This window comes from Oryctolagus cuniculus, chromosome 6, assembly GCF_051225735.1.
Source record: "Oryctolagus cuniculus isolate XC-2025 breed Fujian yellow rabbit chromosome 6, ASM5122573v1, whole genome shotgun sequence".
In the NCBI taxonomy this organism is placed as follows: Eukaryota; Metazoa; Chordata; class Mammalia; order Lagomorpha; family Leporidae; genus Oryctolagus; species Oryctolagus cuniculus.
The window spans coordinates 142574645-142588740 of NC_142872.1; positions in this window are offsets into that span (position 1 = coordinate 142574645).

Here is a 14096-nt window from a genome sequence, read left to right on the forward strand (position 1 = left end):
CTTTACTGAAGGTTTCTGGATGCCTTTGGAAGTAGGCCCTGAGATTCATATGCAAGCTAGTCAGGAATTACACAAAGGATCAGGGAATAGAAAGAAACATCAAGGGCACTTGGTGTAGCCAATTAGTGCCCAAAGTCCCAAACCTCTGGGAAATACAGGGAGACAGTAGAGATCCACCCTCAGAACTATCCCAGCCAGGGAGGAAAGAGCTAGAGTATCCACCAATTCTCCCTCTTGCACTTGTAGAGATTGCTTCTGAGGCACCCACCCCCCACTAGAAGCTTCAACATGCCCAGCAGCCCAAGAACATTTCTAAATTCGGAAATGGAAACACCCTCATGCAGGAAACCCTGGGTGTTCCCATAAGCAACCTTCTAGCTTACTGAGAATGCCACCAGGAGCTGTGGCTGTGTAGCAAGCAGAATCTTCTCTACCATTCAAGTCCCAACTGATTGGTTCATCCACTACCTTCTGCAAAGGAATCGGGCAGAAGGTCCAAGATGGCAGTAAAATTCAGGAAAGTTTAAGTCCTTTTCCAACTTTTAGAGAAGTGCCAAAAATTGTAGACACTGAAAGAAGATTTCCAATATCCTTTATTTGTTTTTGTTTTTGTTTTTGTTTTTTGACAGGCAGAGGGGACAGTGAGAGAGAGAGACAGAGAGAAAGGTCTTCCTTTTTGCTGTTGGTTCACCCTCCAATGGCCACCGCGGCCAGCGCGCTGCGGCCAGCGCATCACGCTGATCCGAAGGCAGGAGCCAGGTGCTTCTCCTGGTCTCCCATGCGGGTGCAGGGCCCAAGCACTTGGGCCATCCTCCACTGCACTCCCAGGCCATAGCAGAGAGCTGGCCTGGAAGAGGGGCAACCGGGACAGAATCCGGCGCCCCAACCGGGACTAGAACCCAGCGTGCCGGTGCCACAGGCGGAGGATTAGCCTATTGAGGCACAGTGCCGGCCCAATATCCTTTATAACATCTTGTCATATCTATCTCTAAAAGGTATATACTATTTGTTTTAGTGATTAACATAGATCTGTGGTAGACAGTGAATTGCATTCTATGTCTATAATGGCACTTGGCAGTGCTGCACAAATTCTCACTGTGGAAATACAGGGTCATGTTCAGAGTATTTCAGTTTTCTAGGAGGTATGGGAGCCATCATGGTGGCACACAATGAGACTGGTCTCATAATGTCCCCCTAAGACAATCAATTCCTTCCAGGAGGGAAACAGTAATATAAAACATGTTGTTTTGAGCTGTGAAGTTTTAAAGAACTGTAGTAACCACAATAATACTAAGGCTTTTCTCTTCATTAATGTTCTAGTTAAATACACACCAGTGACAAGCTGGATTGCTTTATGATATCCTGGGACAACATTTTAAAAGTTTTACATTGTCTGTTCCATTGACTGCGTGTTGAGCACAAAAAAAGAGTTTTTGTTAGTAATGAATACAAGGAAAGATATTTTTTAAAGATTCTGCCATCTACTAATATATATTTATTTTAAAGTATTGAGGTGACAATCCAAAGATGCCAATCAATACAAGGTTAAAAACAAGATTTCTGGTTGAATATGAAAGGGTAACAATTGACATGGAACTGTCCTACTGGCTCTTCCACTCAAAAACAACCTTTTCTACCCCTTATCTGTGTGGCTTCACCAGCCCTACCCCAAATTTACCAGGCTGATGTATAAATACGGTGCATCAACAGGCTGAGGAGACACAGAAACAAATGCTATTTTAGAGATGGTGGCCAGTGTTGATTAGCCTAGAGGAAAAGAGAGTCTTGGCAGTTGACTCCTCTTTATACAATTTGGAATGGAACTGGACTCTTCTTTATGCAATTAGGTATATCTGGGTTTCTAAACTGCAGTCTGAACTAGTGCAGAAATCCTCAGTAAAGAAATGCACTTCAACTGTTCAGCTGTTTGTCTCTTCTTTCTACCAATTCGACTGAATCATTTCCAATTTTGGTAATGGACACTGCCCTCCCATTTGAAGGTTTCAATTTATATACTGCATTAAGGGGCTGCTCTTTGGCTTTGCTTTCTCTACTGTGGAGGCCTAGGATCCAAAAGGAAATAACCTTACAAGGCCCTTTTCTATAAACCCAAGCCTACAAGAAGACACCTACATTTTATGGTGTTTTCTATGAAGTCAGCAAGAATAGACATTGCTTCTTTTTCTTTTCTTTTCCTCAATGGTATTAAGCAAGGCACCTACCACTGTGGGCAGGTTGCACCTGGCAATCTTTCTCCTGAAACAGTTATTTTCTCCATTTTATAATTAAGGTCTTAGAATGAATATTTTAAACCATTCATTCATTTACTCATTTTTCATGCAACAAATGTTTAATGAGAACCTTCAAGCATGGTTTACAGTGTGAATAAGATAAAGTCTTGGACAAACTCCTTCACAGAGTTTGTGTGCTAGGGGCTCAGATTCTTCAGGAATAGCAACTGCTATTGAGTCCATGGCTGCTGGTTCTCCTTTCACACCAAAGTAAAAAGGTATCTTGAAAACACAAACGCTCTGTCCTAACTGCTTTGAGGACATTTTATAACAAATATGATCCCCATCTGCCCCCTCAAAATCATGTCTATCTCTGTCTGGCACTCACTGTTTGCTTCTTCAAGGACCCCAACAGTGGTTGCTCCAAAGCCAGGGAGATCTCTGCTCTCCAAGGAACACTCCTTAGCACAAGCCTCAAATCCTTCCCACAGATCCTCTCCATTGCATTTAAAAGAAAAATTTGAATTAGACAGATGTGGCTTTTCATGCAAACTCAGCCACTTTCTAGTTATATATCCTTTGGGTAAGTTATTGAACTTCACTGAGTCTATTCTCTTCTTTAAAAGGACAATAATACAACCTCAAAGCTTTTAGGTGAGAATTAAAGAACATAACTTTAAATCACATAGCCTAGTACCCATAACTTAGAACTGCCTCAGATAGTAGTGCCATTATCAACATGTAAATTAGACAGAGATCAGTTTGTATGTATGGACAGGTCCCTCAACCTCAAAGACTAATCCTCATAGTAGTATGGAAAACATCATTGGTCAGTAGAATGTCCAACTTTCACCAGGAGTGCTGGCCATTGAGGCTACTCATTTATTTATTATTTAATATTTATCTCGTGTGTACACTATTGTGATTAAGCTACAATTAATAAAGCCTAAATGTACAAAGCGTGTATTTTGTTCTACACACAAAGCATTCATCATGCAATGGACTACATGTCTGTGTCTACCCAAAGTCCAAATGTTGAGATCCTAACTCCCAATATTATAACAGTAGCAGGTAATGAGAAGGTAATTAGGTCATGAGGATAGAGACCTCATGATTGGGATCAGTGCCCTTATGGAAGGACGTCAGGGACTCCTTGACATTCTTTCTATCGCATGAGGACTCCCAAGCAGCCTGAAATCCAGAAGAAGTTGCTACCCAGAATCTGGCCCTGCTGGTACCCTGGACTTCCAGTTTCCAGAACTGTGAGAAACAAATTGTGTTGTTTAAATTACCCACTCCATGGTAATTTGTTATTGCAGCTCAAACTTAGCAAGACGCATCTTCTCATTTAAATCACATAAGCCACAATTAGCCCTGTTTTACAGATGAGCAAACTGAGACTGAGAGATTCCAGAACTCATTCCAGACCTGTCCATTAACAAGAGTGGCACTGGAAGAAGCCTGACTTACCAAAAAAGGGTCAGGCTCTTTAAGGTGAAACTAAAAAATGTACATTCCTTAGCTCCTGATCTGAGCAAACTCAATCCAAGAAAGTAGATGCTGAGACAAGTCTCAATTGTTGCTTAAGTCCATAGGCCTCAATGTGAAAGAAATTGAACTGAATTGGAAGAAATGAGACTTCAAGCAGGAGAAACTTTATTCAAAATTGAAAGGTAATAGTTTTAGATTTCTTCAGGCCACCTCTCCCTAGGGCCTTTATTTATGATACAGGTAAGTGTAGAGAGCTCGTGGATATGAATCTGCCAATAAAAATGATATCTAGCTGTGCTTCAAAAAGCTGCAAGTCTGTGTTGGAGGATTTTGCAGCAGCTATTGACAGAAAGCAAAATTTTCTCTTTTGCAGGCTGTACATTAAATGTGAATCAAAGTGATTTAGATTCAAGGCTTTCCTTTGGAGAAAGAACAGGATGGTGAGGAACCACAAAGCCATTTCATATACTATCGAAGGCCACATATGTTCTCCGTTAAGAAGCAGGTCAGGCAACTGAAAAAAGGTAAAGTTGTTCTCTTGGCTGCTCATATCATGTCTAGACTCCAGAAAGCTCCCTGCCCTGATTCTCTGAGGTCTCTTGGACTCTGACTCTCGCCTTGGGCCCTGAAACATTCCCTTATTTTGAAACCCACCCCTACTCTATGCCATCACCCTAGAGATTAGACCCCACTCTTCCGCTAAACTCTCATTCGAATTCTACCCTGCTTCTACAGTAACAACCTGGCACTGACTCCTTCCTAATTAATGGTGTCTGTTTTTGAACTTCGTTTTGCAACTCACTGGCCCTCGCATGACTCTTGTGTGGCCAGCTTCCCGTTGTGCTTTAAGACACCATCTCTGGCCTCAGTCTCAGCCCCACCTTCACCCTGGATTACATCTTCTGCTAAAGTTAAAGAAATGTGAGAACTGTTGGAACAAACTAGGATGTACTACCTGGAGCAAAGAAGATCCAAGGAGCCTGCTCCAAATGTCCTTAGATAATCAAAAGGTTTCCATATGGAAGAAATTCTAGACTTATTCTGTGGCTCCAGACAGGAAATTAGAACAAATGGGAAAAGAGTCTTCAGGTGAACTTAAAGAACTTTCTAGCAATGATGGTTGTCCAGCAATGGAATACATTGCTACTGTAAGTAGTTTTCCATTACTGGAGATGTTCAAGCCAAAGTTTAATGACCATTTCTTGGGAATGTTGTAGAAGAGGTTCATGAACAAAGTAAGAGCTGATCTAAGTGTAGTCAGGTCTTGCCAACTTTTGCGATACCATGATATAAGTTACCAAAATTATTTTTCCCAGCCAATGGATCAAAGTACAACTCTCAATCAAATTCCTTACTGGTACAATGTTCCTTGAATTATCTCTTCACTCTTTTGTTTTATGAAGTTGGTTCAGAAGACAGCAGTTTCTGGATTAGGGCCACACTAGTCTGGTGTGATCTCCTCTTAACTTGATGTTTGCACAGACCCTATTTCCAAGCAAGCACATTCATAGGTCTCCTGGGTATGGAATTCAACATATCTTCTTGAGAGACACAGCTCAACTCACAACATATGTTGAGGCAGGAATCCTTTTAACAAGCTTTTCTCAGACCTGGCTGCAGACTAAGGATTCAGAGATGGATGAAGCAAAACCATTAGACAGAAACATAGAAAATAAAATTCCTGCCACTCAAAATTAGCACAGGAATAAAAAATTTCAAATTGAATGATGTAATATAATGCCACTAAAGATAGCCATTGAAGAAATAATTTAAACACAAATATCACTCCAATATGAAATGGACTTTACAGAAATATCAGGCCAAAACTTCATTTAAAAAAAAAAAAACTTTATCTGAAACACAAAGCAACAGAGAGAGAAAAATCTTTCATCTTCTGTTTCACTCTCTTAATGCTTGTGACAGCCAGGGCAGGACCAGACTGAAGGCAAGAACCCAGAATTCAAACAAGGTCTCTCATGTGGGTGGCAGAGACCCAACTACTTAACTGAACACCTGCTGCCTCTTAGGGTGTGCATAAGCAAGGAAGCTATAAGGACAGCATAACCAGGACATGAACCCAGGTACAATCTGCAATAGGACTGTCCCAGGCTGTGTTTTTTTTTTAATTAGTTAACTATCAATTTTTTAAGGAATACAAATTTCATATATACAACTTTAGGAATATAGTTATTCTTCCCACCATACCTGCCTTCCCACCCACACTCCCATCTCTCCTCCTCCCCCCTCTCCTCTTCCCAGTACCATTCACCATTAAGATTCACTTTCAATTAACTTTGTACACAGAAGACCAACTCTATACTAAGTAAAGATTTCAACAATTTGCACACGCACGCACACAAAAACTGTTTGAGAACAAGTATCACAGTTAACTCTTATTATACAACTCTCATTGAGGACAGAGGTCCTGCATGGGGAGTTTGTGCACAATGACTCCTGTTGTTAATTTAACAGTTAACACTCTTATTATGATGTCAGTGACCACCCGAGGCTCTTGACATGAGCTGCCTAGGCTATGGAAGCCTTTTGAATCTACAACCTCCATCAGTATTTGGATAAGGCCATAAGTGAAGTCAAAGTTCTCCCCTCTCTTTAGAGAAATGTACATCCTTCTTTGATGGCCACTTCTTTCCCTTGGGATCGCACTCACAGAGATCCCTCATGCAGAACATTTTTTGCCACAGTGTCTTGGCTTTCCGTGCCAGGCAGTGTTTTAATCACTGTACTAAAGACCCATCCGTATACCAAGGCTTTAATATGAAGTACACTGAAGAGGATATACGAAGCCATCATTTCTACTAAAATGTTAAAGTCACAAAGAAATTTTTAAGCAAAGAAAAACAAAACAGAAACAAGAGGCTACAAAAGAGATGACATGACTGGATAAGTTCTGAGCTGTTCCTGATAAAAAGAGAATTCCTTGCCTGGAAGGTAAATATGAGGAAGTCACCTAGAGTATAACACAGAGAGACAACACAATTTTTTAAAATTAGAAAGACAGCGAAGAGACATGAAAAAAAGAATGAGGGTTTCCAATAATTAATAGAGGTTCAAAAAGAAAGGAATGGAGGGACGGGGAGGGAAGCAGTATCTGAAGTGATATTTTCTGAGTGAAAGAGGTATGAGTCTCACAGTCATTGTACCTTCTGATCAGTGATAATAATAAAACAAAGAAAATGCAATTTGATGACATTGAAGTTCATTCCTAACACAAACTAGCAAATAACAACCATTTTTAAGGGATAGCACTGTCCAAATTGACAGGCATGAACACAATGTGCAGCTCCACTGAGATCCATCCTTATATGACACAAAAATAAATACTTGGGCTGAGCATTTGTCCTAGCAGTTAAGATGTCCACCTTCCATGTAAGGGTGCATGAGTTTGGGGCTGGCGCTGTGGTGCAGCTGGTTAATGCCCCGGCCTGAAGCACCGGCATCCCTTATGGGCACTGGTTCTAGTCCCAGCTGCTTCTCTTCCAATCCAGCTCTCTGCTATGGCCTGAGAAAGCAGCGGAAGATGGCCCAAGTCTGTGGGCCCCTGCACCTACATGGGAGACCAGAAGAAGCTCCTGGCTCCTGGTTTTGGATCGGTGCAACTCCAGCCATTGCAGCCATCTGGGGAGTGAACCAATGGATGGAAGTCTTCTCTCTCTATCTCTACCTCTCTCTGTAACTCTGTCTTTCAAATAAATAAAATAAAACTTTTTTTAAAAAAAGAGTGCATGAGTTCAATTAGCTTCAGCCCCCAATTCCAGCTTCTGGTTAATGCATACCCAGGAGGTGACAAGTGATGGCTCCTGTAGTTAGATCCCTGCCCTACACATAGGAAGCCTGGATGTAGTTCATGGCATTTGGCTTTGGCTTGACCGACCCATGGCTATTGCAGACCAATATTTGGAAAGTAAATCAGCAAATGGAAGATATCTCTCTCTCTCTCTCTCTCTCTCTCTCTCTCTCTCTCTCTCTCTCATAAATGTAAATTGCAATAATAAATTATACATGTTAAAGAAGCACATTGGGATATTTTGGTGTCCTATTTGGTGACCAGGTCAGCAAAGGCCTGCAGAGGCGTTGGGACACAGAGTAACCTGCATGCATATTTGGCAGAACATGCCAAGCAGAGGGAGCAGAAAAAGAGAAGCTTCTTCTTGATCTACAGGCAGACTTCAAAAATGTTGGGGTAGAGCGGGGAGAGGAATGAATATTATGGTTAAAAAAAAACTTTGGCTTTTACTCTGAGCATGAGCACAATAGGGAGCCACAGAGCTAGGACGTGATCTGACCTGATTTATCGAACGATCACTCTGACCTTGTGCTGAGACTGGACTCCACAGGGGCGAGCACGGCAGCAGAGGCACCACAATGGGCAGGTGCCGCTGGCTGTGGCTTAGACGTGGGTGTAATAGTGGAAGTTTGGAAACTGGTTGGATTCTGGATATACACTTGGCCTTCCATTTCCATGGGCTCTGCATCCATGAATTCAACCAGTTGTGGATAAAAAATTGTCCAAAACGAAATTGCACTTATACTGACTTAGCATTATCCTTCCCCAAACAATTCAGTACAACAACCATTTAAATAGCATTTGCATTGTATTAGGTATTATAGGTAACTAGAGATGATTTAAACTAAATGAAAGGATGTGCTCAGGTTATACACAAATATCATGTCGTTTTACACCGAGACTCACACATTCATAGATTTTGGTATCTGCCACCAGTTCTTGCAACTACTGAGAGACAAGCATATTCTGAAGGAAGAGGTGTTTCCAGGGACCCCTTCACCCCTCCAGGACATGAATTGAATTCACACAACTTCCCAAAACTCTTGACAGAGCAGTTCCCTTCCATTGATCTCTGGGATTCAGAGCCTAGGTACCCCTCATTCAGTGCCCATTGAGGAAAGAACCAGAGACAGTCTTGGAAGTCTTAAGGAAGTGCAAACTTTGACTTGAGAAACACTATTTGCTGCAGATGAAGACAAGCATGAAAAACTGCCTCTGTCTCTTCAATGCTTTTGTTTAGACTCACAGAGATTCGGAAGAGGGATTCTGCTATCCAGCAAGCCCTGGAGAGGCTCTTCCTCTCCCTGATCTCCACCCCTGCATAACAATCAAATATTTGCCAGGAGGAAAGAGAGAATTGTGCAACTGAACACAATATACCCTTTGAAAGCTTGATCCCTCCCGATGTTCCTCTGAAGGACTCATTGCACACAAGTGCTGTACCAAATCTATTCATAGACATTAATTACTCTGTCAGTTGTTATTTTTTTAATGGCTCCATTCCTATCTGTTTTGAGACTCATGGATTCTTTTCCTTAGTAAACACCCTTGATCCCTGAGGTGGGCAATGTTTTACTTCAAATCCTCAACCAGATTTTAATAGTTTGAACCAAAGTTATTTCTAAAGAAAAAAGAAATCATGCCATTATTTTGTTTCTCTTTCATTTGAAAGCATGTCCTGAAACAGATCAACAAGCCAACCAGTTTACTATTTCAGGGACAAAAATAAAATACAAAGAGCCATTCTAGATAACGGGGGTGGGGAATTACTTCCTATAGGTTATTGGCAGCCTGCCATTCTGTGCACATTTTTACATTTTTTAAACAGTACTTACCCAATGCTCTCCTTAATCCCATTAAATGAAAACTTTTCTAATTTTAAAATTAAATTTCCTGTTCTTCCTTATAGTCTTCCAACTTATTCTCCTCCCCACCTCCTCTAGGAGTCCCATGACATTTCTATAAGAGGGGCATTAGCCTGCTGGACAGATTCCAGTTGGCACCATTGCCCTCAGCCCTACTTTATCCCCCTAGGGTTTTCCATTGGGCACAGATTGTTTCCTTGCTTCTGTTCTAACGTAGTGGGAGCAGTATTGCCCTGTAACCTGTGGCTCAGAGATGTGATCGTCCCCCCACCACATGGGGGCGTACTTCAGTCATTTCCTCTTCAATAATCTAAGCACATCCTCCAAACATCTTTGATGACTAACACCAAACATAAACATGTTTTGAGTGTATACCTTCAATATGCATCTATCTATTTACACTCTACTCCTGTACCACTATGTATGGCACTTGCATAACTTTATAAAAAAGAACCAAAAATATAAATTAAAATAAAAGCATTTTAATATTTTATCTTTTAATAAAATTTTAAAAATATATTAATATTTTACTGCAAAGTAACTGAATATCTGGTATTACTTTGAAAATTTTGCTGATTTCACAATTCAATAATGGATATTTCAGTTTTCTCTATTTGGATACTTAATTTTATTGGCACTCACAACTGAAAAGGATGTCTCCCACAGTTATGTACATCCCAGAGAAAGATATGCATCATTGGCTACACTTACATTGCCACATTTATGTGTTAAGTACTAATTATGCAAAGGTCTTGGTTGAAATTCAGCTGGTAAGCTTCCATGAGTTTCCCTTTGCCATACTCATTTTTGTTTGCAAACTAACTGCTAGATGCTATATTTTTAACTTTTACATAAATGATTTAAAAAAATTCTAGACTTTCAAGCAGGTTATAAAATTCTATTTCCTTGTTTTATAACATTCAGATGTAAAAATTTGTGTAAACAAAATGTAATCATTTTTGGAGACAAGATCAAAATCAGCTGCTAATTTTTTTTAAGATTTATATATTTATTTGAAATTCAGAGCCACACAGAGAAAGAAGGAGAGGCAGACAGAGAGAGAGAGAGAGAGAGAGAGAGAGAGATGTCTTCCATTCACTGGTTCACTCCCCAAATGGCTGCAACGGCCAGAGTTGCACTGATCTGAAGCCAGGAGCCAGGAGCTTCTTCAGAGCCTTCCACATGGTGCAGGGGCCCAAGGACTTGGGGCATCTTCTACTGTTTTCCCAGGCCACAGCAAAGAACTGGATCAGAAGTGGAGCAGCCAGGACCCAAACTGGCACCCATATGGATGCCGGCACTGCAGGCAGCGGCTTTACCTGCTACCACAGCACCAGTCCCAGCTGCTAATTTTATATCTTTAAAAATTCTTTCTCTATGGGGCCAGCATTGTGATGTAGCAGGTACAGCCACCACCTGCGATGCTAGCATAGGTATATGGGTGCCAATCCATGCCCCAACTGATCCACTTGCCAATCAGCTCCCTGTTAATGGCCTGAGAAAAGCAGTGCAAAACGGCCCAAGTGCTTGGAACCCTACACACGTGGGAGATCTGGATGAAACTCCCGGCACTGGCTTTGGCCTGACCCAGTCCTAGCCTTTGTGGCCATCAAGGGAGTGAACCAGCAGATAGAAGCATTCAGAGAGAGTGAGCAATAGATATAGACATAGATGTGGATATAGATATCTTCCCTTTCTCCACAAGAGTTTATTTTGTTTATTTATCTTCAAAATCACATTTATCTGATGAGACAATGCTCTGATTTAAATGTTTCCCTTCCACAATTCATGTTGAAGTCTTATTCCTGTTGTGCAGGTATTAAGAGATGGGGCATCTGGGCAAGTGATTCATTCATGAGGATTCCGCCCTCATGAAAATCTAGCACCTCTTCTATAAGGAATTCAGTCCTTTTGGCCATAGTGCCTTCTATGGTATTAGGATACCATGTTCCTCCCCTCCGGAGGATGCAGTGACATACATCATCTTGGAAGCAAAGAGCAGCCCTCACCAGACAGCAAAACTCCCAGCCCCTTGATCTTGGACTTCTAGCCTTCAGATTTGTGAGAAATAAGTTCTGTTCTTTATAAATGAATCAGTGATCAATATTTTGATATAGTAGCATAAATGGGCTAAAACAGACACATAAAGATAATTTCAAAAATATCTGTTAGTATTCTACTGAGGACTACTTGATATCAATTTGGAATACTTGTGACTTTACAGCAGACCCATAGAATGGCAGATGTCCTAAACAGCACTCTGGCCTCAGAATCAGCCCTTAAGGCATGCAGATCTGGCTGAAAAGCCCATGAGACTATTTCAGGCATGGAAAGCCAAGACACTCTGGCAAAAAAAAAAAAAAAAAAAAAAAAAAAAAAAAAAAAAAAACAAAAACAAAAACTTAAATGAAAGATCTCCGTGAGTGAGCTCCTCCAAGTGGAAAGAACAGGTCATCAAAGAAGGAGGTACTTTCTCTGAAGGGAGGAGAGAACTTCCACTTTGACCATGGCCTTCTCTAAATATGATCAGAGTCTGTGAACTCAGGGGGCTTCCATAGCCTTGGCAGCTCATGACAAGAGCCTAGGGTGATTACTTACACCATAAACAAGAGTGTCAATTTGTTAAGTCAACAACAGGAGTCACTGTGCACTTACTCCTCATGTAGGATCTCTGTCCTTAGTGTGCTGTACATTGAAATTTAATACTATAACTAGTACTCAAACAGTATTTTTTCACTTTATGTTTCTGTGTGGGAGCAAACTGTTGAAATCTTTACTTAATGTATGCTAAACTGATCTTCTGTAGATAAAGAGAATCAAAAATGAATCTTGATGTGAATGGAAGGGGAGAGGGAGTGGGAAAGGGGAGGGTTGCAGGTGGGAGGGACGTTATGGGGGGAAGCCATTGTAATCTATAAGCTGTACTTTGGAAATTTATTTCATTAAATAAAAGTTAAAAATAAAAAATAAAAAAATTATGACTTTATAAAAATAAAATTTAAATGAGGGAGTTATCTAACTTTGATAACTTAAATTTGTAATAAGATCATCATTGAAATTCTGTGCAGTACAGTATTTGGAAGCCAACATCTCAATAGAAAATATTAAATTTCTACTGTGTTGCATTTGTCAGAGAAACAAAATGATTTGGCTCTCACACAAGTACAGGGGCTGGCAAGTCTGAAATGCATAGCCCGGAAATTCAGGTAAAGGTTGATGATGCAGTCTCAATCATGAATTCTATCAGGTAGCAGTCTGGAAACCTGGGAAGGATCTTTATGTCACAATTGTGAGGCTCTCAAGGCCCCCAGCTGATTGGATGAGACCCACCCACATGATGGGCATGCTCTGCTTTACTCCATCTAGTGATTTAAATACTAGTCCCATCTAAAATACGTCATAGCAATATCTACATTGTTTTTTTTTTTTTTCTCTACATTTTTTTTGACAGGCAGAGTGGACAGTGAGAGAGAGAGAGAGAGACAGAGAGAAAGGTCTTCCTTTTTTCCATTAGTTCACCCCACAATGACCGCTGCGGCCAGCCACACTTCACTGATCTGAAGCCAGGAGCCAGGTGTTTCTCCTGGTCTCCCATGCGGGTGCAGGGCCCAAGCACTTGGGCCATCCTCCACTGCCCTCCTGGGCCACAGCAGAGAGCTGGCCTGGAAGAGGAGCAACCAGGACAGAATCCGGCGCCCCGACCGGGACTAGAACCTGGTGTGCTGGCACCGCAGGCAGAGGATTAGCCTATTGAGCTGTGGTGCCGGACCAAACAACTGGGCACATAATCTAGCCTAATAGACCCATAAAATTAATCACCATATCTATAGGGTCCTTATTTTTTATAAATGTGTGTGTATGTGAGTTTTTAAAACACTTTGATACAACCCACTGCATTAAAGTGCATTGTGTGGCAAAACCTGGCAGCTACCAAAGGCCACCACTTCAGCCATCTGCAGAGGAGATCCTGCCACTTGTCTGAGATGCCACGACTTCTGCGTATGATCCATAAAGCAGGACTCCGTGGCCTAAGCATGCAGTGCCAATCTATATACTGATAAATGTCAGGAATGTTCACTTTCTTTCTGAATTCATTAGAATAACAAATATAAGCAGAAACTGAAAAAATAAAATTTGTTTTTAGTTTCAGACCTGAATGTCCTGAAAGATAGAGCAAATTGAACATTTTCTTCACATATGTCCATCTGGAATCTGTCGAACTGAAGCACTAGAAATTGATGAGGAAGAAGGCCTTGAACCAATCATTTGACTTTGGAACGCCAAAAATAGGCACCTAGAAATTGTGCTAATAAGGCATACTTATAGGATATAACCACTGAAACTTAACTTAGAAAAACTGGGGTATAACCCAGAGGCTTGTGTTTTCAACCATTACCCCAGGAATTTATATATAACTCTTCAGTCCACACATCACCATCAGCCTGTGTGGTCATAGACTGAAAATTCAACCGGCACTGACCGAGAGTCCACTAAGGACCAGGCACTGAGCCAAGAGAACAGGATTCTTTTCCTTCTCTCCAAAGGTCTAGATTGTGACAAGCCTCAAAGAATTCAGTTTTCTAAGATTCTTGTTTTTTAAAACACATAAGCTATTACTATGAAACTATAAGTAGTAATTATTTAGTAAAAATAGTTCTCACTTTCCCACTCTTTGGTACAGCAGATGGTCAGCGAGAATATCCT